Here is a 27,992-nt window from a genome sequence, read left to right as displayed (position 1 = left end):
TTAAACGTAAGACAAGATGGGGGAAATTAATAAAAAATAAAAGGAAATTAAAGATGCTAAAACTACTGAAATGTATTCCCTACATTTTCTGAACTTGATCAATTGTATTGAGAAATATATATATATATATATATATATAAAACAATCTTGAAAGAGAAATATTAGTAATAAGGATAGAGGAAATATTATGAAAATGCATTGAAGAAAGTACAACTTTAATTGCTCTGCAGGACAAGTTTGGTGAAAGAATTATTCCAGATTTTTTAAGATAATGTTTTAAACTAGTTACTGGACTGATATTTATGCAATAATATAACTTGGGTCTTCACTATAATTGCAATAAACTTTTTTTTCAATGTCTTTATTGGAGTATAATTGCTTTATAGAGTTGTGTTAGTTTCTGCTGTACAATAAAATGAATCTGCTATATGCATATATATATCCCCATATCCCCTCCCTCTTGCATCTCCCTCCCACCCTCCTTATCCCACCCCTTTAGGTTGTCGCAAAGCACGGAGTTGATCTCCCTGTGCTATACAGCTGCTTCCCACTAGCTATCTACTTTATATTTGGTAGTGTATACATTTCAGTGCTACTCTCTCACTTCGTCCCAGTTTACCCTGCCCCCTCCTCGTGTCCTCAAGACCATCCTCTACATCTATGTCTTTATTCCTCTCCTGCACCTAGGTTCTTCAGAACTTTTTTTTTTTTTAAGATTCCATATATATGTGTTAACATACGGTATTTGTTTTTCTCTTTCTGACTTACTTCACTCTCTATGACAGACTCTAGGTCCATCTACCTCACTAAAATAACTCAATTTCCTTTTGTTTTATGGCTGAGTACTATTCCACTGTATGTATGTGCCACATCTTCTTTATCCATTCATCTGTCAATGGACACTTAGGTTGCTTCCATGTCCTGGCTATTGTAAATAGTGCTGCAATGAATATTGTGGTACCTGTCTCTTTTGGATTATGGTTTTCTCAGGGAACATGCTCAGTAGTGGGATTGCTGGGTTGTATGGTAGTTCTATTTTTAGTTTTTTAAGGAACCTCCATACTGTTCTCCATAGTGGCTGTATCAATTTTCATTCCCACCAAGAGTGCAAGAGGGTTCCCTTTTCTCCACACTCTCTCCAGCATAGGAGAAAATATTTGCAAATGAAGCAACTGACAAAGGATTAATCTCCAAAATATACAAGTAGCTCATGAAGCTCAATATCAAAAAAAAAAAAAAACCCAATCCAAAAATGGGCAGAAGATTTTTTCTCCAAAGAAGATATACAGATTGCCAACAAACACATGAAAAGATGCTCAACATCACTAAGCATTAGAGAAGTGCAAATCAAAACTACAATGAGGTATTATATCACACCAGTCAGAATGGCCATCATTAAAAAATCTACAAATAATTGCTATAAACTTTTAAAGAAGGGATTAATATAAACCTGAATATAAAACTGGTTTTACAATATTAAACAAGCAGATAAGATGGAGCTTAGACTAAATAAGCCCATCAAAATAAGAAAAATATTGAGAGATAACTGATTCCAAAACAAGCAGATTAACAGATGAGACACCAATTCAAATCTGACATCAATATTCAAGAGGGAACCAAATCTAAGCGAGCAGGATAGTAGTGAAACATCTGAAATGCTGTGTAAAATTTATAAAAGATCAGATGTGGAACCACATTATATTACACAGCAAATATAAAAGATGCCCCAGTTATAGTAAATGGTACTAGAATAAGTTATTTTGAAAATACAGGAACTTGACAAGCTACTTATGATATCAGATAGAGTTCTATAGATGTCAATGATCAATAACAAAAGGAAACATCCAAGTATTGAAAAACTAGGTAAGAGAGAGCAATTGAAAGTTTTAGGACACCTATGATACAAGTAGCTTGGGAAGTTGATATTCTCATGTTACATGATATACTATTCTTTTTTTAATATTCTAGCCTTCAGGACAAAATTAGAATGTTATTTGCCATAGTTACAACTTCCACTCCCATCTCCTATAGCATCAATGCCTCTCTCCCACCAGTTATTAAAGAGAAATATTTCTAATGTTCAGCTAGGCAGAGATCTAATTAATTCTGTGACACATCAAGGTTATTACATGTAACTCGTATGGTGCCAAGGGTAGCAATATCATGGTCATCAAAGTCTTCACACTGACACACAGGCAGAAGAGAAGCTCTTGAAGGATACCATGACTACCACCAGCCTCCTTCTCCTGTGAATAGTACACATTCAACGGTCTGAAGATTTATTATTTTTGTTATTTACATAATAACAAAGTAATAGAGGTTTTGTTTGTTAACACCTGTTCCTTTTGGGGGCTATAAAACTCATCTATTGGAAGTTCATCCATGTATTTTGACCTCTTCTTGGTTATTGAAATTGCTCTTATCTATCATGAACCAACTGAACCACACTTACCCACATACTGTTTTCCTGCCTATGGACTCTGCACAACTGGAAGGGTGATATTTACAGAGAATAAATACTATGATTTAAGGTTTTACATCATCTAGATAAAAGACAAACAAAGGAATATGAACAAGTACTTTGTTATAGCTTGCAAGTCTCTATACAACCCTCCTTGGATTGTAAGCTTCTCACTTCTTGATTTGAACATTATGTTCAGGCATCAAGTCTTAGCTCTTGGTGTTCTTCATTTCTGCTTACAAAATCAACTTATCTCTATCTTCTCTCCCCATCTATGTCCTACTTATAAGGGACAGCACAGGATCATGATCACTGTCTCAATGAAATCTTCCTGAAAACACACAAACACACACACACACATTTTTGCAAAAATAGGTATTTGTTGAAAGAGTGAATCTTTTCTTGCTATATTTGAAAGTTCACTGTCAGCTTTTAGAACAAGGGGATCAGGAATTTTTATTATCCAAATCTTCACATATTACTTAGTCTATAATGAACTTTGACTAATATTTGCTGATTTAGAAAAAACAAATACCCATTTTTAGAGTTATGAAGATGTTTATCTCTAGCAAAAGGACCTAAACTTCTTTAGATTAGAGACAATCTTTTTATCCATTTTTATACCTTTAACATCTAGAATAGCTTAGGCTCTCAGTGAAAGTTGATTTGATTAAATGGGATTTGCTGCCACTCATTCCCTTAAATATCATTTACGGTACACCCACAGGATACTTAGCCTTTCACTAGAAGCTTATCTTATTTAAATCCTTTTCACCATATAAACACATTTTGTAGAAAGTGCTGACAATGTGACCTCTTTTGAGAAAAATAAACACTGCATAGTAGAGTCTTCATTGGGTGCATGACTTTAAAAAGACATCTGGAAAACCTACTAAATTAAAAAATAGTTTTTTAAAATTTCTCAATACAAGGAAAAAGATAAATATATGATAAAAATTTATTAACACTGAGAGTTTTTTTGAACATTCACATGTAAAATGAAACTATTTAGTGCTTAACAAAATAAATTGTTTGCCATGACAGAGTTTTAACAAAACAAACAAACAACAACAAAATACCTAGTTGACTCTGAGTGTTTAAAAACATGATTCATGAGAAAACATAGGCCAGTAAAATATTACACAACTTCTCTGCAACTGATGTTCTATTGCATTTCTTCCTGTTTCTGTGTTTGCATGTATAAGTAGAGTTAAATGTCAATAACAATACAAATAATTCAAGTGGCATCTTTTCAAGTCCTATCATGTCTTCAAATATCTGATATCCTAACTCAGTTTTCTTGGATATGAGACAATTTATCAACTTTCTATTCATTATTTTTAAGGAACAATGTCTTAGAAAGAATATGGCCTGGAATTTTTACTTGAATTTGTATTTATTTATTAATTTTTATTTTATAACAGAAAATAGTTGATTTACAATGTTGTGTTTGTTTCAGGTGTACAGCAAAGTGACTTAATTATACATATACATATATCTATTCTTTCTCAGATTACTTTCCCATATATGTTATTACAGAGTAATGAGTAGAATTCCCTGTGCTATAAAGGAGGTTCTTCTTGATTATTGAATTTGTATTTAATCAAAGATACAATCAACATAAATATTCTGTTGCTAGGTAACATTTATTTCATTCACAAATTAAATTCACACTGATAAAATCAAATTTGAATTTTAAGGCATTTAAAATTCACATGAAAAAGTTCATGCTTTATGTTCAGATCCTGGATTTTGAGTTTCCTAAGTATGAATACAGTCATAATGGCCATATCATTAAAAATCTACAAACAATAAATGCTGGAGAGGGTGTGGAGAAAAGAGAATCCTCTTGCACTCTTGGAGGGAATGTAAATTGATATAGCCACTATGGAGAACAGTATGGAGTTTCCTTAAAAACTAAAAATAGAAGTACCATACGACCCAGCAATCCCACTACTGGGCATATATCCTGAGTAAAGCATAATTCAAAAAGAGTAATGTACCATAATGTTTATTGCAGCTCTACTTACAAAAACCAAGACATGGAAGCAACCTAAGTGTCCCTTGACAGACGAATGGATAAAGAAGATGTAGCACATATATATACACAATGGAATATTACTTAGCCATGAAAAGAAATGAAATTGAGTTATTTGTAGTGAGGTGGATGGACCTAGAGTCTGTCATACAGAGTAAAGTAAGTCAGAAAGAGAAAAAAATAATACTGTATGCTAACACATATATATGGAATCTAAAAAAGAAAAAAAAATGGTTCTGAAGAACCTTTATTCCTAGGACAAGAATAAAGATGCAGACATAAAGAATGTACTTGAGGACATGGGGAGGGGGAAGGGTAAGCTGGGAAGAAGTGAGAGAAGGGCATGGACATATATATGCTACCAAATATAAAATAGATAGCTAGTGGGAAGCAGCCACATAGCACAGGGAGATCAGCTCGGTGTTTTGTGACCACCTAGAGGGGTGGAAAGGGAGGATGGGATGGAGACACAAAGGGAGGAGATATGGAGATATATGTATATGTATAGCTGATTCACTTTGTTATAAAGCAGAAACTAACACACCATTGTAAAGCAATTATACTCCAATAAAGATGTTAAAAAATACATCATAATTATATATTTTCAGTTCTAATTCATTGTGATAAACAATTTTAGAGCAGTTTGTTAACAATATCCCAAATCAAAAAGAGAGAGGACTAAATAATATTATATTGAATCATGATTCAATCAGAAGCAGAATTATAATTACAACAGATCTGTTATATAGGATACATTAAATGAGGTTTTTACTTTATATACATATTATACATTGTAGACAGAGAGGTTATCCAAGTCAAGTGAGAGAAAAAAAAAAAAAAGGAATGAAGAAAAATGAACAAATCCTCGGAGACCAGTGGGACACCATCAGGCATACATATAACAGGGAAGCTTAAAGGGAGAAGGAAGAGGAAAAGGGAAGAAATAATATTTGAAAAAATTTGAAAAAACAATGTCTAAAGAAAATAATGTCAAAAATGTTCCCAAATTTGATTAAAAAATGATCTATTCATTCAAGAGACTCAATAAGCTCCATGTACAATAAACCTCATTTTACAACTTGACACATAATAATCAACCTGTTCTAAGCTAAAGAGATTTTGAAATATAAAATACAGTACCAATGTATTTTTGTTTGTAAATTTCTTCTGTGATTAAAAAAATGTATAAAATTAAGCATAAATATATGTTAATGGGCACACAGTGTATATAGAAGGAATTTAACAGTAGCAGCACAAAGGCAGGAGTTAGACATATACAGGAGCAAAGATTTTGTATACTATTGAAATTAAGTCAGTATTAATTAAATATAAATATATTAAATTCTGCAATCAAAAAGCAGGCAGTGTTAGAAAAGATAAAAATATAATGCTTCAACTATGTCTTCAAGAGACTCATTTTAACAAGTTAAAAATAAAATGATTGAAAAATGCATTAGATGCAAACACTACTTAAACAAGAGCTGGAATGGCTATATTGATTTCAGACAAAATATATTTTAAGACACAAATTATTACTACAGACAAAGACAGAAATTATAAATTGTAAAATTTTAAAAGTTCAATCTGTCAAGAAAATGCAAGTTCAATCCATTAAGGAGATATAACAATTGAAAGCATATATGCAACAAAAAGCAGAGTCCCAAAATACATGAAACAAAAGCTAACAGAAGCGAAGTGAGAAATAGACAATTAAATTATAATAGTTGATGACTTCAATATCCCACTTTCAATTATAAAGCAGAAAATCAGCAAGAATATAGAATACTTGAACAACACTATGTAACAACTAGACATAACATACAACCAACAGGAGCAGAATGCATATTCTTCTCAAGTGCACTTGAAATATTCTTAAGACTAGGTAATAGGCCATAAAACAAGTCTCAATAAATTTTACATGTTAAGGAACTAGGAAAAAAAAAACAACTAAAAACAAAACTAGAGGGAAAGAGATAATAATGATTAGAGAAGAGATAAATTAAATAGAGAATTAAAAAAAAAATAATAGAATGAGTAAAACCAAAATTTGGTTCTTTGATATATCAACAAATCTGGCAATGTGTTACCATGACTAATCATGAAAAAAGAGAGAAGACCCAAAAGTAAAACTGGGAATGAAAGAAAGGACATTACTATCAGCTTACAGAGATAAAATGATTTTTAAAAGTGTAAGGGAATATTATGAAAAATTAGATAACCTAAATAGCATTGAAAAATGACAAAAAGCACACAAGCTACCAAAATTTACTCAACAACAAAATAAAATCTAAACAGTCCTATAACAAGTAAAGGCATGGAGTTCATAATTTTCAGAAGTCACTGAATAAGAAAATTTTAAAAATAAGAAAAAATAACTTTCGGCAATAAAAGATCAGGACTGCTTTATTTCACTGAAGTCTACAAATTATTTAAAGAAAACTTAACACAAATTTTTCTCAAAATATTTCAAAAACAAAAGAGGAAGGATCCCTTTACTATGTTACTCAGCATAACTCGTTGTTTGAAGCCAGTATTACCTTGATACCAGAGTCAGAAAAAGACATAACAAACAACAAAAACAAACAAACAAAAAACTACAGACTAATATCCTTTGTGAATATAGATGCAAAACATCCTCAACAAATACTGACAAAAGAATTCAGCAGCATACAAAAAGGATTATACACCATGGCCAAATGGAATTTATCCCAGGAGTATAAGTTGGCTCATCTTGCAACACCCAAACAGTGTATTTACCATGTTAATAGAATTGAAGTATTCATATGGTGAGATACATATGGGGAGGACATGGCCTTCTAGGTACAGAAGAAAGCGTTTGGGAAAATCCAGCACATTGTAAGATTTTAAAAATACTCAACAAAATAGGAGTAGAGGGAAACATTCTCACTGTGATAAAGAACATCTATGAAAAAACCCATTAAGTGAAGCTTATATTTAATTATGAAAGCCTGAAATCTTTCCAAGATCAGGGGAAAAAACAAAAAACAAAAATGGAATTTCCTTTCACCACTGTTATTTTATCCTGCACTGAAGGTTCTAGATAGAACAGTTAAGTAAAAGAGATAAAGAGCATGAAGATTAGATTAGAAGAAGTAAAACTATCTCTATGTGGAGATGATATAATTTTATATATTAAAAAAGTAAGAACTATAAAACATATTAGAGCAAGACAAAATTAATATATAAAAATTCATTGCATTTCCATACACAATCAATGAAAAATCTAAAAAAAAATAAGAAATAATTTCCATATACAATAACATCAAAAGTAACAAAATACCTGGAAACAGATTTTAAAGAAGAATTACAAGACTTGTACTCTGAAACTACAAACAGATTGAAAATTACTTAGAGAATATAAAAATAAATGCAATCAACAGTATGGTACTGACATAAAAGTGGACACATAGATCAATGGAACAGAATAGAGAGCCCAGACACAATCCTACACATACAGAGCCAACTAATTTTTCATAAGGGCACCAAGAACACACAATGGGGAAAAAATAGTCTTTTCAAAAAATGAGGTAGAGAAAACTAGATATTCATAAACGAAGAATAAATCTGGACCCTTATACCTTCACAAAACATAACTCAAAATAGATCAAAGGCTTAAATGTAAGACCTGAAATCTTAAAATTCATAGAAGTAAACAGAGGCAGTAAGCTTCTTGACATTGGTCTTGGAACTGATATTTTTGGATTTGACACCTAAAGCAAAGGCAACAAAAACAAGAATAAACAAGTGGGACTACATCAGACTAAAAAGTTTCTGTTCAGCAAAGGAAACCATCAACAGAATGAAAAGACAGCATATAGAATGAGAGAAAATATTTGCAAATCATATATCTGATAAGGTGTTAATATCCAAAATAAATTAAAAAACTCATAAACTCAATAGCCATAATAATAATAATAACCCAATTAGAAAATAGACAAAGGACCTGAATAGATATTTTTCAAAAGGGAGATATACAAATGGCCAATACGTACATTAAAACGTGTTCAATGTCACTAATCATCATGGAAATTCAAATAAAAAACATAATAAGGTATCATATCTTACCTGTTAGGATGATATTATCAAAAAGATAAAATCTAACAAGTGTTTGTGATGATGTGGAGTTAAAAGGAAACTTTGGCAGCATTGTTAGTAACATAAATGGGCACTGCCACTATGGAAAACAGTATGAAGCTTTGCCAAGAAATTAAAAATAGAGCTACCATATGATCCAACAATTCTACTTCTGGGAATATGTCTGAAGGTAATGAATTACTCTTTTGAACAGGTATCTACACATCCTTATTCATAGCAGCATTACTTACAATGGCCAAGATTTGGAAATAATCTAAATGTCCTATGGAAGAATGGCTAAAGGAAATGTTGTATGTATATACAATGGGATATTATTAAGACAAAAAAAGAAAAGAAAAGGAAAAGAAAACCCTGCCATTTAAGATACCATGGATGAATCTGAAGGGTATTACTCTATGCAAAATAAGTCAAACAGAGAAAGACAAATACTGTACAGTAACATCTATATGTGGAAACTGATTTTTTGTTGTTGTTGTTATAAAGATCCAATTTCATAGAAACAGAGAAAAGAATCTTGGTTGCCAGAGCCTGGGGGCAAAAGGAAATAAAGAGATGTAGGTCAAAAGGTACAGACTTTCAACTATAAGAAAAATCAATTCTGAAGATCTAATGTACAGTATTGTAATTATATTTAATAATACAGTATTATATAGTTGAAAGTTGCTGAGAGTTAATCTTACATCTTATTACACACACACACACACACACACACACACACACACACACAGAGTTAGCTATGTGAGGTGATGGATATGTTAATCATCTTGATCTTGGTAATCATTCCACAATGTATATGTATATTAAATCATGTACCCTTTAAATATATATATAATTATACTGGTCAATTATTCCTCAATAAAGTTGGGAAGAAAAAAAGGAAAAACATCCTGTGGTCATGGATTGGAAGACTAATTATTGTTAAATGATGTCTCCCTTAATTTATCTAAGATTCATTCAAGCTCTATCAAAATTCCTATAGTTTTTCTTTTTACAGAAATTAAAAAAGCTGATCTTAAAATTGATATGGAATTGAGGGTACAGAGCATAGTCAAAAAAATCTTGAAAAAAAACATAGTTGGAGCACTCTCATTTCCTGACTTGAAAATATACTGTAAAAGTACAGTAATCAAAACACTATTGCTGACATAATGATCAACATGTATTCCAAAGGAATATAATTGAGATCCCAGAAATAAACATATATTTTTAGGATCATTTGATTTTTGACAAGGATGTCAAAACTATCCAACGTGAAAAGAGTAGTATTTTCAGCAAATGGTGCTGAGGCAACTGTATATCCATATGCAAAATAGTAAATTAGGATACCTACCTCACACAGCATACAAAAATTAACTGAAAATAGAATTTAAAAATTCCTATTTAAGAGCTAACAGTATCAAACTTTTAGCTGAAAACAAAGAGGGATCTGCAAGACTTTAATTAGGCAACTAATATATGACACCAAAAGTACAATAAGCAATCAAAAAGTAGATAAATTTGACTTAAGGTTAAAAACTTCTGTGTGTCAAATAATATTATCAATGAAGTGAAAAGAAAACCCACATAATGGGTGAAAATACTTGCAAATCATATAACTGATAAAGGTCTAGAATTCATAATTTATAACTCTTGCCACTCAGCAATAAGACAAATAATACAATGCTAAAATGGGAAAATGATTTGAGCAGTTATTTCTCCAAAGAAGATATACTAACGACCAGTAAGCACATGAAAAGATGTTAATATCACTAGTCATTAGGTGAATGCAAATCAAAACCAAAATGAGATACCACTTGGCAACTTCTAAGAAGGCTATAATCAAAATAATTGCAAGTAACAAGTGCTGCCAAGGGTGTGGATAAATTGGAATCCTCACACATTGGTAGTGATAATGTAAGAAGAATCTGGCAGTTCCTCACAAAGTTAGATGCAGAATTGTCATATGACCCAACAATCCCAATCCTAGGTATATACCCCAAATTGAAAACATATGTTCACACAAAAACTTGTATACAAATGTTCATAGCAGCATTATTTATAATAACCCAAAAGTGGAAACACTAGCTGATGAATAAAGGAACATGGTAAATCCACATAATGGAATATTATTCACACACAAAAAGGAATATAGCACTGTTAGATGTTATAACATTAATGAACATAGAAAAAATTAGCTGAAATAACTCAGGCACAAAAGGCTACATATTGTGTGATTTTATTATATGAAATATTCAGAATAGTAAAGTTAATGAAGAAAGTTGATGAATGGTTTTCAGGGGATAAGGAAAAGAAGTATTGAAACTAACTGCTAATAGGTACAATTTTTTTTTTGGTGGGGTAAGGATTTGTTACAGAGATGTCCTGAAATTAGGTAGGTATGATAGTGGCAAAGCATAGTAAAAATATTAAAAACACTGAAGTGTGCAATTTAAAATGGTATGTAAAAAGTCTAAATAAAGCAGGTGTGTATAGTTTTACATTCATTCAAGGAATAATTAGTTCTAGATATATAAAAATTTGCTAGTATAAATTGTTAAACAGAGTTGTGCTCTCCACTAATTTTATAAGACTAGTACGGCTTTGAAATTTGATACAGGGAAGTACTGCACAAACTAATCTTTATAGGTCAATATCATTTATGAAAATAGGCAAAATAATATTAAGAATTATTAAAAATGTAATCCAAATACCCTCTTCTCTCTTTTCCATGCATTTAATTATGTAGATACATGTTTGTAAAATACTAGGATTGAATTGGATTCACCCCAAGAATGCAAGAGTTGTTTAAATTAAGAAAACCCATAAATGTAACACAATGAATATATTAAGATTAAAAATATCTAAAGAAATACATAAAATATCACATTGAAAGCACATAAAAACATTGAAAGCACAACTACATATTGCTAAATAAAAATATACATACATTATATAGTCTTAAAAATTATGTATAAATAAATCCCATACTCTATTTACCTATCTATCTAGAGAGAATGGTGATTTCCTTTAGGGAGATGTCAAATTTTGCATGCAATCTGGAAGGTATGTTGTTGTGGGTGGCTTGTGTACTTTATTCTTTATATCTTTTGCATATTTTCAGTATTTCATAATAATTTTAAATAACCAAATGAACAAATCTGACATTTTTATGAGCTCTGTTGTCCTAATTTTCCAAACTAATACCCTTATATGTGAATATAAGATTCCAATCATAATACATAATTTTCCAGGCTACCTAACATTTTTACATACACAAAGAATATTCAAGTCATATAATTTACCCCAAAATAATTGTGATTAAAAAGCATAAATATAAGCAACAGTTTCATATTCGTGAAAAGGAGACTTACCCACATGCCACTATAAATTTTCTTGTTGTTGTACATGAAATGATTACTTGTGTATTGGATTGAAGTAAGTATTATTTTAGTAGCTAGAACCAGAGTTTCTCTTAAGAAACATTTGCATTTAATTAAGAAGAATTATCTTCATATGCTCCTTGAGGAAGACAAAGAGTCCAAAATGTATGATGATGTGAGTGGAAATAAAAGACTGACAAAATTGGAGCACAAAAGAAAATAAGTTGACCAAGGGTGTAGGGGAGAGAGTGAGAGAGAGAGAGAGAGAGAGAGGGAGAGAAAGAGAGAGAGAGAAAATAGTCTAGAAAAGAACTCTGGGTAAGGCATTAAGAGGCAGTGAGGAAAGTTAGAAAAGAGGACAGGTAAGGGAAGACAAAGATAAGTAAGAAGGGAGGTGGGGAGAGGGAAAGCAGCCCCACAACATGGCAGGAAGGCAACTACCACAGGGGATGATGGCCAGCGAGATCTTTGAAGTGTTAGATGAGCAGGGACTTCTAAATTAGAGGAATTTAACATTCACTTGCAAGTTATTTGCATTGCTTTGAAGTTCCTCTGAGAGTAATGTTTGATAATCTTGGAAGTCTTTTGTGGAGAAGGTGAAAAATAATTAAAATATACAATACAGAGGAGTGTAGTCTCTCTGATAGTTACTCCTTTGCTGATAGCTATGCAGAGAGCTCAGCATCCTATTTAGGACACACTTGTCCAGGAATTCTAAGCAATGACTTGCACGTTATGAGAAAGTACAAATGACAGGTGGATTCCTCAGTCATGGGCACACACACACACACAGACACACACACACCTTTTCTAAATATATGAGAAAAAGTTGATTCAAGTAAGTTAGATAAATTAGGTTGTCCTTGTATATGAAAACTGAAACAGAATGGCTTTAATTTCATTCTTACGTACTGTTTTTTTCTGTAAAAATTTTACTAATTTAAAACTTAACATATGTTTTGGTACACACCTCCATTTTGTGGGTTCTCTGAGAGTGCAAAAGTGAATGAAGACATAGAAGTTTTTATACCAGTTTTTCAACTACTTTCATCTATTGCATGTGTCTATATTATGTAGAAATGTAGAAATTAAGTATTATAAGTTTGGAAGTTTCTGCTGAGTGGAGATTTCTTTAATTTTTTTTTTTTTTTTTTTTTTTTTTTTTGCGGTACGCGGGCCTCTCACTGTTGCGGCCTCTCCCACTGCTGAGCACAGGCTCTGGACGCGCAGGCTCAGCGGTCATGGCTCACGGACCCAGACGCTCCACGGCATGTGGGATCTTCCAGGACCCGGGGCACGAACCCGTGTCCCCTGCATCGGCAGGCGGACTCTCAACCACTGCGCCACCAGGGAAGCCCTGATATTATTTTTAATTTGCAGTTTCTCCATTTCCAAAGTGAAATCTTAGCATAGCATCAGTGAACTCTGTTTGCAGGTTCTCCAAGGGGTCAAAGTCAAACCATACATTTTAAAAAGTAAACAGTAAATTTCTCATTTATGGAGATGAAGCTGTTTTTTGATATTTAGGCATTATTAGCAATTTATTTAGTTTCTATTCTTTACAGAAGCAAGTATATTACATATCACTATTCATATTCAAAAAGGAAGATTTCCCCAGAAATCCATTGCAATGCTTCCATATTTATGATCAGTCTAGTACAATGATATTTATAGTTCATTTGATTCTTTCCATTACTCTACTTTGTCATACGTATACTTTATAGAAATTTTCCATGTATGAAGGAAAGGAAACATTTAACATAATATATTCATCTTCCAGAATAAGAATGTTACCAAAGAGTAAGAAAAAATAATAAAAATAAATGATTGGGTGGTGGTAATGTGGGTGATTTTAACAAAACTTTCCGCTGATTAATACTCTTGTTTAAATACCAGGTGATGCTTATTATTATTTTCCTATATTTTGAAAAGTTGTACCTTACTCTAGAGAAAAGCAGATAACTGTTTCTAATGAAATATATTTACAAGAGATATAGGCACTTTAGTATGAGTTAAGAATCACCTTTCTTTTAGAAAATGATCAAAATTAACCTTGTGTTTGAGTGAAACTTCATGAATGGGCACTTGGAAACATTGCATGCCAATTATATCACAATAAAATGAAGGGGAATTTTACCAAACAAAATGAAACATATATAGTTGGAGCAAAATTGTTTCTCTGTAAACATAAAGTATGCTACACAAAATTATCCATAATAATGAACACCCCTAACTATATAGGTAGCCAATTTTATCGTGTATTATTTTAAAGCTGAGAATATCATTACTGAGATTCAGTGACTGTGGTAAATTGTTTACAGTGGATAAAAACAAGTAAGGAAGGGAAGGATGTGGAGGCACTGCTGTTGCTGAACAGCACACAGGTCCTAATAGTGGAAGAAGGCAGTGCAAGCAGGTGAAACCTAATTGTAATCAAGAATGATAGTGAGCAACAAAGAAGGATTTTCAAGGTGATGTGTAGGAGTGACCTATAGGTAGCTGGAATACAAGTACCAGTATCAGGCAGAAGAGTTGTTGTGTAGCAGAGGCTAACGTACTGTGCCATGGAAATTACTACTGACAGTCTTTAGAGGTTTTGAAGAGAAGGATCCTGGCACCAGAATTATATGGGGCATTAAACTAGTTATCAAAAGAAATATTTAAGGATGGAAGTCTTTAATTGAGTCATTCTAGGGCACCTCAAGAGCCTAGAGCTTGGAAATGTTGAAGTAGTGCAATTAACTTTTAATCATAGCATAGAGTCATGATGAGGAAAGTAGCAAGGGCAGAAGAAAGTATATATTGTTTAATAATCTCTTATCAGGATAGCTCATATTTTGAATACCATGCTCCATTTAATTCTCAAAGAAAACCTATAGTTGAGTGGATGTCTCAAATTTAACTGACTGGAAAAATCATCTATAGCTGTATCTAAGCCATAAACTCTGAGAGAATATTGTATCTTTTACTGTTTCTTATATCTTCTGTGATATATACATAGCACTTGAATTTTAGTGGGCACTCAAGCAATATTTGTAGATGAAATTGTTTATGAAATAACAAAGCTGAGATTAAACTCTGAACTGAAGAATATTGAATAGAATTTTTCTTTATTCAGGATTTTTTTCCTGTGGGAAATGGCCTAGAGTTTGGAAAGAATAAGGTAATAGAGGGCGGGAATAAGCTTGGCCTCATGGCCTACATATTCTATTTTTATCTACTTGGTCATGCTGACTGGATGAGAGCAATTAGCTTTTTTTGGTCGCACCATGCAGCTTGAGAGAACTTAGCTCCCCTCCCAGGGACTGAACTTGGGCCCTCAAGCAGTGAAAGCACAGACTCCTAACCACTGGACTGCCATGGAGTTCCCCGGAAGGGAGCAATTACTGGTTAGTAATTGCTGTCTATGGCCGCATTTTGGGGGGAGGTGGACTGAGGAAGGCACAAGAATAGCCCATTATTTCATTAAACATAACACAGACACACACACACAAATACACTAGAACATTGATGAAGAGATACAGCTATTAGAGGTTTTCTACTCACTACCTGGAGTGGATGACAGAGAACTGAGATACAGAGAAGAAAATTGGTCTTCATAATAAAAATAATTTTTTCTTCTGCTCAAAAAGCCTTACTCTATGAAGCACAAATTAAATTAACAAAGTATAGCATTGTGTGGATATAAAGTAATTAGAAATTCATCTTAAGATGTGAACATGCCCTAAGGTTTAAAATCTCCATTTGAACCCTGACTGTGTAAATGTGAATTTGAATTATTTTTAGAATTTAAAAAACAAGGTAAGATTAGCAGGAGTTCAAGAAATGTTGAAGATTCTGACTTTAAGAATATAATGCACCACAGGAGGCTATGCTTGCCAGTTAGAACACAGCACTGTAGTACAATTTGGGGATATTTATTATGACAGTCTGAAAAGTTTCTTCTGAAAAGTTTTTAAGGTATAGCAAGTGTTTTACATTTTTAACTATAGATAGACCAGTGGAGATTTTTTCTACAAAATGCTTGTACCAGACCAATACCATAGCAGAATTTTTTCTAGGTGAGAGAGGATATTAGGACAGAATTATCTATATGAGTGGATCATGCATGCTTACAAATGTAATGTGATATATTCTCTGAAAATAGTGAGAAATAAGTGTATATCATATTTTAGTTTATATAGATAAAGTTAACTCTAATCAAGAATCAGTATGCAACTTGGCAATTATACTTTTTTAAAATGAATCAAAATGAGAAGGTATGGACTCAAATCTTTTTTTTCTTAATTTTTATTGGAGTATGGTTGATTTACAATGCTCAAATCTTTTGCAACAGTGTGGTGTTCTATGAGCAAATAATATAGGTTTGAGATCAAGGGATGATTTTCAGGGAAGTGCAGTTTAGGAGAAATTTCTCTCCGTCACTGGTATATTTAGTAAAACATTATATTGCACTAGCCTTTGTTATTTTTAGCTTTAAAGCTCCTTTTCAATGTATTTTTATTCCAAGAGAAAGAAAGGGTGGGCAAATGGAAGAAGATGTTGTGATTCTCAGACATCTTGACAGTAAAAAGGATCATAGCTAGCAGCCATAGTCATAGTAACAGCCACAGCAACAGTGGCAGGAATGGGACTGATTTTTTAATCTGTTTTTTTGCTTTTAGATATTGTAATAGATGGTAGGCTATCAGCACCAGATGCCTTCTTCTGCAGGTGAGTGTCTCTACTTCATTTCATTAGATGTTGCCAAGGAGGCAGAATAATGGAGTGTCTCTGGAATCTGACTGATAGAATTTCAAAATCCCACCTCTATCATCTAATATATATTTTTTTAAGTTTGGTCCCTTTCAACCACATTTTCTAATTTTTCCCAGACATATAATGAAGAGATAAATAATACATTCTGATTTATAGGATTTCCATGAGGACTAAATTTTAAAATATGTTTAAAATACTTACATCATGCCTGACACCTATTAAGTACAGAGAGCTAACTTTGTTACTCTCATTTCTGTTGAGGAAAGGAAAACTTAAAAAGTTTAACTAACATTTTATATCATAAAACAAACAACTTTCAAAGCAAGACAGACCTCAAGTTCTCTATGATTCTAGAATGCAACTTGTTGCTTATTTAATATTATATTTGTAGGCATCAGAATTATACATTATTTTAAAACCAACAACTTCAGTTATTATTTTTATAATCTGATTTAAGTAAATTTGCTTAATCTTCCTAAAGGAAATAAAGCAATAAAAAAAAATTACTGAACTCTGTATGGAATGAGAACAATGTATTATACACTGAACAGTTAGAGCATACCCAAGTGCACATACACACACACAGTAAATTACAGGAATTATATAGTATGATTCTGGTGTAAGCTTAAATAATGTGGCGCTAGGACAATAACTGATTTCAAATCAATCAAAGTAGACTACTTTGGCTATCTGGATCTGATGTTAATTTTCTATCTTATCATTTATACTTTCTCCATGTAGACTACTTTTTTTTCTTTTAATTAAGTGCCTTAAAGTTTTTTAAGTCTATGAAAATATGTATAGAAAATGAATAATATGCTTGAGGTCAGAGAGTGAGAAATTGAAAAATACTGTACTTGAACCTGGCACTTTTGACACATAGCCCAGTACTTTTTAACTAAACTATCTTCCTCAGAGGCCAAATTACTGACTTTGGGAAATCAGGAATGTAACGAAATTGATATTGCATATAATGCAGTATTTTGACACATTTAAAATCCTCAATAAATATATAAATAGCTCTCTTTCAATTAGAAAACTCTGAAAATGATTCCCAGATAACTTCCCAGTTGTTGCTTTACCATATCTTCTTTCTTATGCACCTCAAGTCATACTTGAACATTTGAGAATTAGCTACAAGCGCTATGTGCTCAGGCAAGGGTGTGAGTACTTGTGTGTTTGTATACTGACAGATAATATAAGAGTAATCATTTGAATAAACTTAAAATTGTTCTCAATTCAAAAATATTAAATTAACTTCTTGGTCTAATCTAAAATGTTAGAAGACATACAAATTTGCCAATATCTATTATTGTCTCTACTAAGAGGCATTTACAGGCCAACGTCATTAAAGTTTAGATTCTTTTTGCTTTTCCACTGCATTATTCTTTCTTTATTAACATCTTTATTGGAGTAGAATTGCCTTACACTGTTGTGTTAGTTTCTGCTGTATAACAAAGTGAATCAGCTATATGTATACTTATATTTTTATAATATCATTGATTGCCCTTATAAAACAAACATCGGCTACACAGATGCTTCAAGAGACAAGCATTTGTGGGAGATTTTGAACTCAATGTTGAAGAGGTAGAGGTGCAAAGAGAAGAAATGGTTGATACATTACCTCATAATTATCAGTCTGTGAGTCCTGCTGCCACTTTTTTCTTTCATTTTTTTCTTAAAATATTAACTCCTATCATCATTTCTATTATTTTTCTCAAAATTACTATTTTAAAAATAATTTATTACACAGAAATTAAGTATCGGAAACAAAGAAGAGGAGGAAGGTACAGGATTGCAAACATTACTATGGATAACTTTACCAGTAGGAAGATCATTAACAATCTTTTAAGTTATTCTTAGATAATGATATTTTTGAAAACCTACCACACACTTCACCCCCCATTAAAAAAAATGTCTGAGCTTTTAAAATATGCTTCTATTTCTCTTCATTTATTTATTCAATAGACATTTAAAAATATTTACTGTTTTGGTATTTTGAATAAAATATAAGTACACACCAAGGAATAAAATAAACCTGCCTTCAAGGAACTCAGAATTTGTGGGGTATAGCAATAGTCAGACAGGTACAACAGAGTATGTGGTAAGTACTGAGATTAGCACTGAGAGCTTAGGGACCACATTACAGGAAACTTAAATTCTGGCAAGTTTGGGGGAGCCAGTGTCAAGAAAACATTACATCACTAGTAGGACACCGTTTTCCACTCTATTTAAGAGGTAGATTTGATACCAAATATTCATTTTCATGCACATAAGACAGTATTATAAAAATTTTCTTCTCTATTTAAGAGTCCAGTTCCAAACTCAGATGGTCTCATGCGAATATAAAATCTGGCTAATCTATTGCTTAAATTCACTGAATGTTTAGACACTCCATATGTTCTTGGACCCAGGATCTTCTGTTTCTACATCATCTCTACTCTGTAACACACATATCTGCAGAACTATGTAACCATTTTCAGTATTAACTTGTCTTCCAGTCACTGTGCTAAAAACTTTACCTGTATTATCTAATTTTTATCTTCACAACACTCAGTGTTAGATATCTCTTATACCCATTTCAGATGAAGGAATTGAGGCATTAATGAGTTAAATAACTTGGTGAATTTCATTTTTAGTAACTAGTCAAGCCAGAATTTAAACCCATTTAAGCTGTCTTCAGAGCCTGTGATCTTAAACTATTGCATAAAATGTTCTTAACCATGGGAGTACCCAGTTTCTCTTCATAATAACAGGATACTGAAAAACTTTTATCCTTTGCTCAGAAAATGCATTTGGCATGTAGTAATAGATTATAAAAGATTAGCCCTGATCATTTTAACATTTTTAGCTTGGCTTAATGAAGTTTAGAAGACAAAGTACCTAGTAAGACTTCAATGAAAGAGAAATCAATAAAAGTAGTTATAATATTCATAATAATGGAATATATTTTTTATTAAAATCTAATATTTATGTCTCACTAATAGTTGAAAGAATTGTTTATATTTATTACTTAGATAAACTTATAAAACTAATAATATTTATATAGTAATGCAAACCTGTCTACTCAAAATAATTTCTTGCATAAGTTTATTCAGTTTAAAAAATACTATTTGCTTTATAAATTTGTATTGAAAGGTTTAAGGTTGACAATAAAAATCTTAACAGTGAATTATTTTGTGAATGAAAATAATGTAACTGACTGACCAATGGCCAATGTAAAATTTACTATCATAGTTCTGTTTCTATTTATGATTATTTGGTCCAAATGGTGGTTGGGCTGCACTGAATCATTTCTTCTTTATCAGAGATTAATGTCTAATTCTCAATGACATATTAGTAAGGCGTGGTCTTTTTGCTGTATTGTGAGTACAGAAATCAGACTCAAAGAGGCTGTGGTACTCAGAATCTATGGGATAGAGGGATGAAAAGGGGGGAAATAGATAAAGAGATCCAGAAATCTAAAAAGAAGACCTTTGAGTTTGTTGCTAAATATTGAGGAATTCATAAGGGGAAATTCCAGGTGGCTGTGAAAGAATGATCAGGAAGAAATTGTATGTTGAACAATTTCCACCCAGAACTTGGAGGCATTCAAGTTCTTACCAGTAAATGTGGAAAATCCTCACAAACGCCAAAGATATTCAGTAGAACCACTGCAAGGATTGTGCCTTTACCCTGAGATAAAGGTTACTCTGCTCCTCCAAAAAGTTAAAAACAAGTCAGAAAAGGATTAAGGTGATCTGCAAATAAATTAACTCACTGCCAGAAAAATGTCCAACACTCATTAAAGCAAAACAAAAAATACAGCATTCAAAAATGTATAATACATGATGTGAAGCTTCTGATAAAAAAAATCACTAAGCCTATAAAAAATTAAGAAAATGTGACCCACAACCAGGAGAAAAATCAGTAACCAGAGGAAATCCAGAAACGATAAAATTTCAATAAAAACAAATATGATCACAGACTTAAAAAAAAGCATGACTAGAATAAGGAAATAAATAAGACATAAAACAAAACTAAGTGAAACTTCCAGAAATGAGCATATATTGTCTATACTAAGAAATCCATTGTCTGACATTAATCACAGATTAGATATTGCAAAACAAAATATCAGTGACCTTGAAGACATAATATTAGAAACTATAAACTAAAATAGAGAGAGAAAAAGACTGCCATAAAATGAACTGAGTTTCATTGCCTGTGAGACAATATCAAGTGGTCTGACTTTCATGAATTTGAGTCTCAAAATGAGAAGTGAAAAAGTAGAGACAGAAAAAAAAAATAAAGATGTAATGGCTAAAGTTTTCTAAATTTGATAAACTACAAAGAGAAATACCCAAAGATAGAATTATACTGAGACATTTTAACACATCTCCCTCAATAACTGGTAGATCAAGACAAAATTCAAGGCTATGAAGCCTCTGCTTGATTTTCATGGGGCACTTGCTCTGGGAGAAGCCAATCAGCTGTAAGAAGTTCAACTATTCTGAGACTGCTGTCTGGAGATGCCACGTACAGGCACTTGAAAACCTCAGATGAACTCCCAGCAGATAGCCAGCATCAACTCATAGCTATGTAAGTGAACCATATTAGATGTTATCCCAGTTACACCTTCAGCCAATATTTGGATATTATTCCATAAATGAAGCCAGTCAAGAACTGTTCAGCTGTTCTTTCCCCAAATTCTTGATCCACAAAATAAAATTATCATTTAGAGCCACTAAATTTTGAGGTATTTTTAATCCAGAAATTGAATATTGGAACAGTAATTAAATCATAATTAAAAATTGTCACACATACTACACACACAAAATACACACACACAAATATATTTCCATAACCTGTACACTAAGATGACTTCCATAGTAAATTCTACTAATATTTTAGAAAGAAAAAATGCAAACATTTCCAGAAACCACAATAAAGTGATCAGTTTCCACATTATTCCACAATGTTAGCTTAACTTTGTTGTAAAAACCTTATAAAGACATGATATGAAATTTAAAAAAAAAAAAAAGTCAACTTCACTTTTGATCCAGGTTGCAAAAATCCTAATCAATATATTAATTAGATACTAACAATAGACAGATGTTAGATAGATAGATAATATGTCATGAGCCAACAATTTTTTTCTCCAGGAATATAGCATTATTTTGATATTTGAAAATGTATTGGAGTAATTTGACATATTATCAGAATAAAGGAGAAAAAAATAATACAATAGATTCAGGAAAAAATGCAATAAAATTCAGCATCCAGTTGTGATAAACTGTCTTAGCAAATCAATTTTCCTACACATCAGTTGAGAGTGTAATCAGCTATAGCCACTGGGGAAACTATCTTGACATTGTCTGGCAAATTTGTACATATCCCTACCCATTGTCCCCAAATTTTTACTCCTGGTTTATACTTTGTATACTTGCACAAAGGCAATAAAATACATGTACGAAATTTTCTCTGCTGTACCATTTGAAAGGACCCAAAACTGGAAGCAATCCAAATACTCATCAACATTTGAATGAATAAATAAGTTGTGCTTTGTTCATACAATGAGATGCTACATAGCAGTAAAGTAAACATATGTCAGTAAGAATGTGGATTAATATCACATGCAAAACGTTGAATGAATAAAAGCCAGACACAAAATAATATGCGTCATATGGTAATATTTTTAAGCTTCCCAAAGTGATAATCTATACTTTTAAAATTCAAGGTACTGTTTTCATATGAGAAGGAGGTAGAAATGATTTACAACTGACATATAGGAAACTTTGCATATGCTGGTGATGAACCATTTCTTGACCTCTGTTTATGGTTCTCACATGTAGTCACTCCAACAAGCTGTAGTAGACAGAATAAAGCCCTCCACACAAAGATGTTCCTGTCCAGATTCCTGAATCCTGTCAATATGTTAGTTACATGACAAAGAGGAATTAAAGTTTACAGATGCAATTAAGGTTGCTAATCAGCTGACCATGAGATAGAAAGATTATTCTGGATTATGGTAGGGTGGTTTAGGAGATGTAAGCACACAGTGGAAGAGGAAAGCAGAAGATTGAGAACCAGAGAGATGGTAGAATAAGAAGAGTTGGCCCCAAATTGCTGGCTTTGAAGATGAAGGAATGGGGCCATGAACCAAGGAAGGTGGGTGGTTTCTAGAGGCATTGTCTTCTAGACAATCCAGGAGGAACAGAACCCTACTGACACTGATTTTAACATAGTAAGTTCCATTTCTGACTTCTGACCTCCAGAAATTGAAATTTTAAAATGGTATCTCCTACCCTTCAACTTTAAATGCAATTTTAGAAAATTCTCTTATGATTCATTTCATATTTTAAATGAGTTTCATTTGGCTCTATGCTTTCACATTTTCTGGTAGAAAGCTTATTAAAGAAGGAAAAGTGCTTCAAATATCCACTTTCCACAACACCTCAAACACTTTAGCGGTTCAACAAATGCTTTTTGAGCAGAAAAAAATGAATTCATTAACACTTATGTGGCATTTAAAAATATTGCTTTGGTATTTTAATCCTCTATGAAAAACTGCTTGTGGGTAGGATATAATTTGTTTTATTTGGCATTTTGTTTGCTTGTTTGTTAACATGTAGTTTATACTGAAAATGCTATTTTAAAATATGCATATTTTGAAATAAAATTACCTTTTTCAAATAAGTATTAATCTAAGTTACGTTACTTTTTGCATGCAACTTATTTTTAATTTCAGGAAGACAAATACATTTATTCATAAAGGTAGTGTTCGAGATACTAAGATTAATGAAGATAGTGAGAGAACTAGTGGAAATTACTTCAAAATAGAAAACACACACATTTAAAAATAGAAGAAAATAACATTTAGAGAGTTTAACTTGAGTTGGTTATAATTAGAAATAATTTTCAAAATATTTAATGCTTGGGAAACATAGGTACAGACCAGCTAGAATATAATCAGTCTGTAGCACTGAATCAAGATCTTGGAGGATATTACTGGTCTTGGTGTTACTATTTTAATTTCTTTATTTGAGCAAATCCAGATTTGACCTAAATATGACACAAGAGAGGGAACAGAGATAAGACTAGTCGTTATTTATCAACTGGTGTAAACAAATTTCATTCTTTGAATAATGTGTATAGCTGTACCAGTGCATATGAGCTCAATAGCAAAACTAGTTATAATTTTTAGTAGTAAAATCCTGACATAATGGAGTGCAAAATATTAACTTGTATATATTTTAGAATCACATCATTGCAGGGTTAATTAAATGTTGGGGGTGAACGTGTACTGTTAGCCAGCTAGGTGTTCTGGGTTTCATCTGCACACTTTCAAATCTGTTAAGTCCAAGCTGCAGTTTGGTACCATCTTATGGCTATTGACAGCTTTGGTATATATATTTTTGGGGAAGATTCTGTATTCAATGTCTGACTGGGACTTCTGGGAAAGTGGAAACTCTTCTAAGAATCCTCCTGTCACAGGCCATCCATTTCTTCAGCTCAAAGAATAAAGGGAAGAATCAGCTCAAAGTAGACTCTCATCATAAATACTCATCTTCTATCTTTCAAATACTTGCTTCTCTATCCCTGAACATATTTCCCACATCACTTCTCTCCTCTGAGAATATATAAACTTCAGCCACCTCTTTGAATAATGGTTTCTGAGCAAGAAATGCCAGCCAATCAATAATCATCTCTTACCACCTCTGCTGGATGGAATGCAGACATGCACTGGAGCTACCTTACATCACAGGAATGAGAGTGACACCCTAGGAGAGTTGAGCAAAAAGAAAAAGAATACTAGACCTATAATTAATTTACAGAATGCTTATATCATTCTCTGGCTTAATATATGAGAGAGAACATAACTTGGAAGTTTAATGTCAATTGTGTTTTAAGTAGGTTTATTTACCAGACACTGTGCTGAATTCATGGGTATGGCATATATGGAAGAAGTTACACATTGTGTGTGACAAGTGTTATTATGGAAATAAACTGGCAGATAAGATTCACAGGAATGGTGGTGAGGGTGGCGTTTAGGGTTATGGGTGGCAGCAGTCTCAGCAGCGATTGTTCTATCTACAGTGCTTAGGCAATGTCAACTTTCCTTGGAGCAAATCTGAGAAATAAGGACTCTGATATTTCTTTAAAAAAAAATTATCTTAGTTTTTAAAATATCCCCTTTTAAAATTATTACTTATTTCTAAAGAAACATTTCAACCATTCCATTTGAAAATTTAGCACACATTATTTGTAGTTGAAATAGAATTGTTAGCATATGATTGTTATGTACCACAGTTACAGAAAAATAATCTAAAGAGCAGTGACTTTTCTAATGCATTTTGGTATTTAAGAGCTAAGTAAAATTACAGAGCCAAATATGAATTGAATCAATAAAACACTGATTTATCACCCTGATCCTTTTTAAGAGCTTTTTCTTCTTCCTTTATATTTACTTTAGGCTTTTGTTTCTTAAGTCAAAAGGATCCAGGCAGGATTTCATGTTTTTCCTAAAGTGGAGGCTGCACTCCCTCCCTCTCCAGTCTTGCACTTCTCCTGTCTCCCTCTCTGCCCTCATTCATTCTCATGAACACTCCAGGAGAGCCAATAGAAGAATCCCCCTTGAGTCAGTGGCTCCCTGAGGTTCTACACTCTCCCTTTGTTAGGGAAACATTGACTGATACCATTCACCCTAGCCAGGCACAATAATAACTGCTTGCTTTAGTTATCTCACAACAGGAGGTCCTGCCCAATAAGAACACTGACCTGACAAGTTGCTGCCAACAAGCTACTGCAAACCAGAAGAATCCAGGAGGAGCCAAAAAGAGGGAGGAGACCCCAGACCATATGACCAGCCAACATCCCAGAAACCCTCATTCTGGAATCCATCTTGGCTGAGAGGCGTGCACACCACCTGGAAGGACCCTGAGTCAGACCAAATATGACTGCAAACAAGAAGGTTGGCCAGAGACAACACAGAAACTAACCCCACTACTATAAAATCTGAGACTGCGAGCAGACCATGTGGAAGGGTGGTTCTCCTGGGTTCCTTACCCTGCTGCTCTCCACTCGATCGTCCCTTTCAATAAAGTCCTTTGCTTTGTCAGTATGTGTGTTTCCTCGGATAATTCATTTCCGAGTGTTAGACAAGAGGCCACTCTCGGGCCCTGGAAGAGGTTCCTTTCCCATAGGACATTCAGCCCATTCATTAACAATCTTTCTCCTCCTTCCCTGAGGGGCTGGCCGGGCCAGAGAAAGAGAGACCGAGAGAGAGAGACAGAGGTGGCTGCAAGGAGGCGTAACAGTAAACTGGGAAGTAGACTACTGAGTTCACACCTGGCTTATGGATTTGCATCTCATCAAGGAGCTCCTCCTCATACAGGTACTTGTTAAAAGGAAATATAATGATCCAAAGGTAACCTTTCATTACAACATACACTTAAAAGTCTTGCCCAATGTTTTATTACTGATGGGGTGTTCCTGGATTACTTTGAACCCCCTGACTCCACCCCCCATGAAAAAAAAGTGGCATATGTGTAGATGAAAGGCTCTTGGTGCTCCAGCCAGGCATCAGGGCTGTACCTCTGAGGTGGGAGAGCCAAATTCACGACAATGCTCCACAAGAGACCTCCCAGCTCCACATAATATCAAATGGAAAAAATCTCCCAGAGATCTCCATCTCGATGCCATGACCCAGCTTCACTCAACGACCAGGAAGGTACAGTGCTGAACACCCTATACCAAACAACTAGCAAGACAAGAAGACAGCCCCATCCATTAGCAGAGAGGCTGCCTAAAATCATAGTAAGGCCACAGACACCCCAAAACACACCACCAGACACAGACCTGCCCACCAGAAAGACAAGATCCAGCCTCATCCACCAGAAAACAGACACTAGTCCCCTCCACCAGGAAGCCTACACAACCCCACTGAACCAACCTTGGCCACTGGGGACAGACACCAAAAACAATGGGAACTATAAACCTGCAGCCTGAGAAAAGGAGAACCCAAGCACAGGAAGTTAAGCAAAATGAAAAGACAGAAAAAAAACACAACATATGAAGGAACAAGGCAAAAACCCACCAGACCTAAAAAATGAAGAGGAAATAGGCAGTCTACCTGAAAAAGAATTCAGAATAATGATAGTAAAGATGATCCAAAATCTTGGGAATAGAAGAGAGAAAATATAAGAAACGTTTAAGCAGGACCTAGAAGAACTAAAGAGTAAACAAACAGTGATGAACAACACAATAAATGAAATTAAAAATACTCTAGAAGGGATAAATAGCAGAATAACTGAGGCAGAAGAATGGATAAGTGACCTGGAAGATAAAATAGTGGAAATAACTACTGCAGAGCAGAAAAAAGAAAAAGAATGAAAAGAATTGAGGACAGTTTCGGAGACCTCTGGGACAACATTAAATGCACCAAAATTCAAATTATAAGGGCCCCAGAAGAAGAAGAGGAAAAGAAAGGGACTGTGAAAATATTTGAAGAGATTATAGTTAGAAACTTCCCTAATATGGAAAAGGAAATAGTTAATCAAGACCAGGAAGCACAGAGAGTCCCATACAGGATAAATCCAAGGAAAAAAATGCCAAGACACATATTAATCAACCTATCAAAAATTAAATACAGAAAAAATATTAAGGCAGCAAGGGAAAAACAACAAATAACACACAGGGAATCCCCATAAGGATAAAAGTTGATCTTTCAGCAGAAACTCTGCAAGCCAGAAGGGAGTGGCAGGACATATTTAAAGTGATGAAGGAGAAAAACCTACAACAAAGATTACTCTACCCAGCAAGGATCTCATTCAGAATGGAGGGATAAATTAGAATATTTACAGACAAACAAAAGCTAAGAGAATTCAGCACTACGAAACCAGCTCTACAACAAATGGTAAAGGAACTTCTCTAGGCAGGAAACACAAGAGAAGGAAAAGACCTACAATAATAAACCCAAAATAATTAAGAAAATGGTAATAGGAACATACATATTGATAATTACCTTAAATGTAAATGGGTTAAATGTTCCAACCAAAAGACATAGAATGGCTGAATGGATATGAAAACAAGACTCGTGTATATGCTGTCTACAAGAGACTGACTTCAGACCTAGGGACACATAAAGATTGAAAGTGAAGGGTTGGAAAAGATATTCCATGCAAATGGGAATCAAAAGAAAGCTGGAGTAGCAATTCTCATATCAGACAAAATAGACTTTAAAATAAAGACTATTACAAGAGACAAAGAAAGACACTACATA

This window comes from Delphinapterus leucas, chromosome 7, assembly GCF_059928025.1.
Source record: "Delphinapterus leucas isolate spDelLeu-1000000601 "Yukka" chromosome 7, BTC_Dleu_Yukka2, whole genome shotgun sequence".
NCBI lineage: Eukaryota > Metazoa > Chordata > Mammalia > Artiodactyla > Monodontidae > Delphinapterus > Delphinapterus leucas.
Note: the sequence above shows the minus strand (reverse complement) of the source record.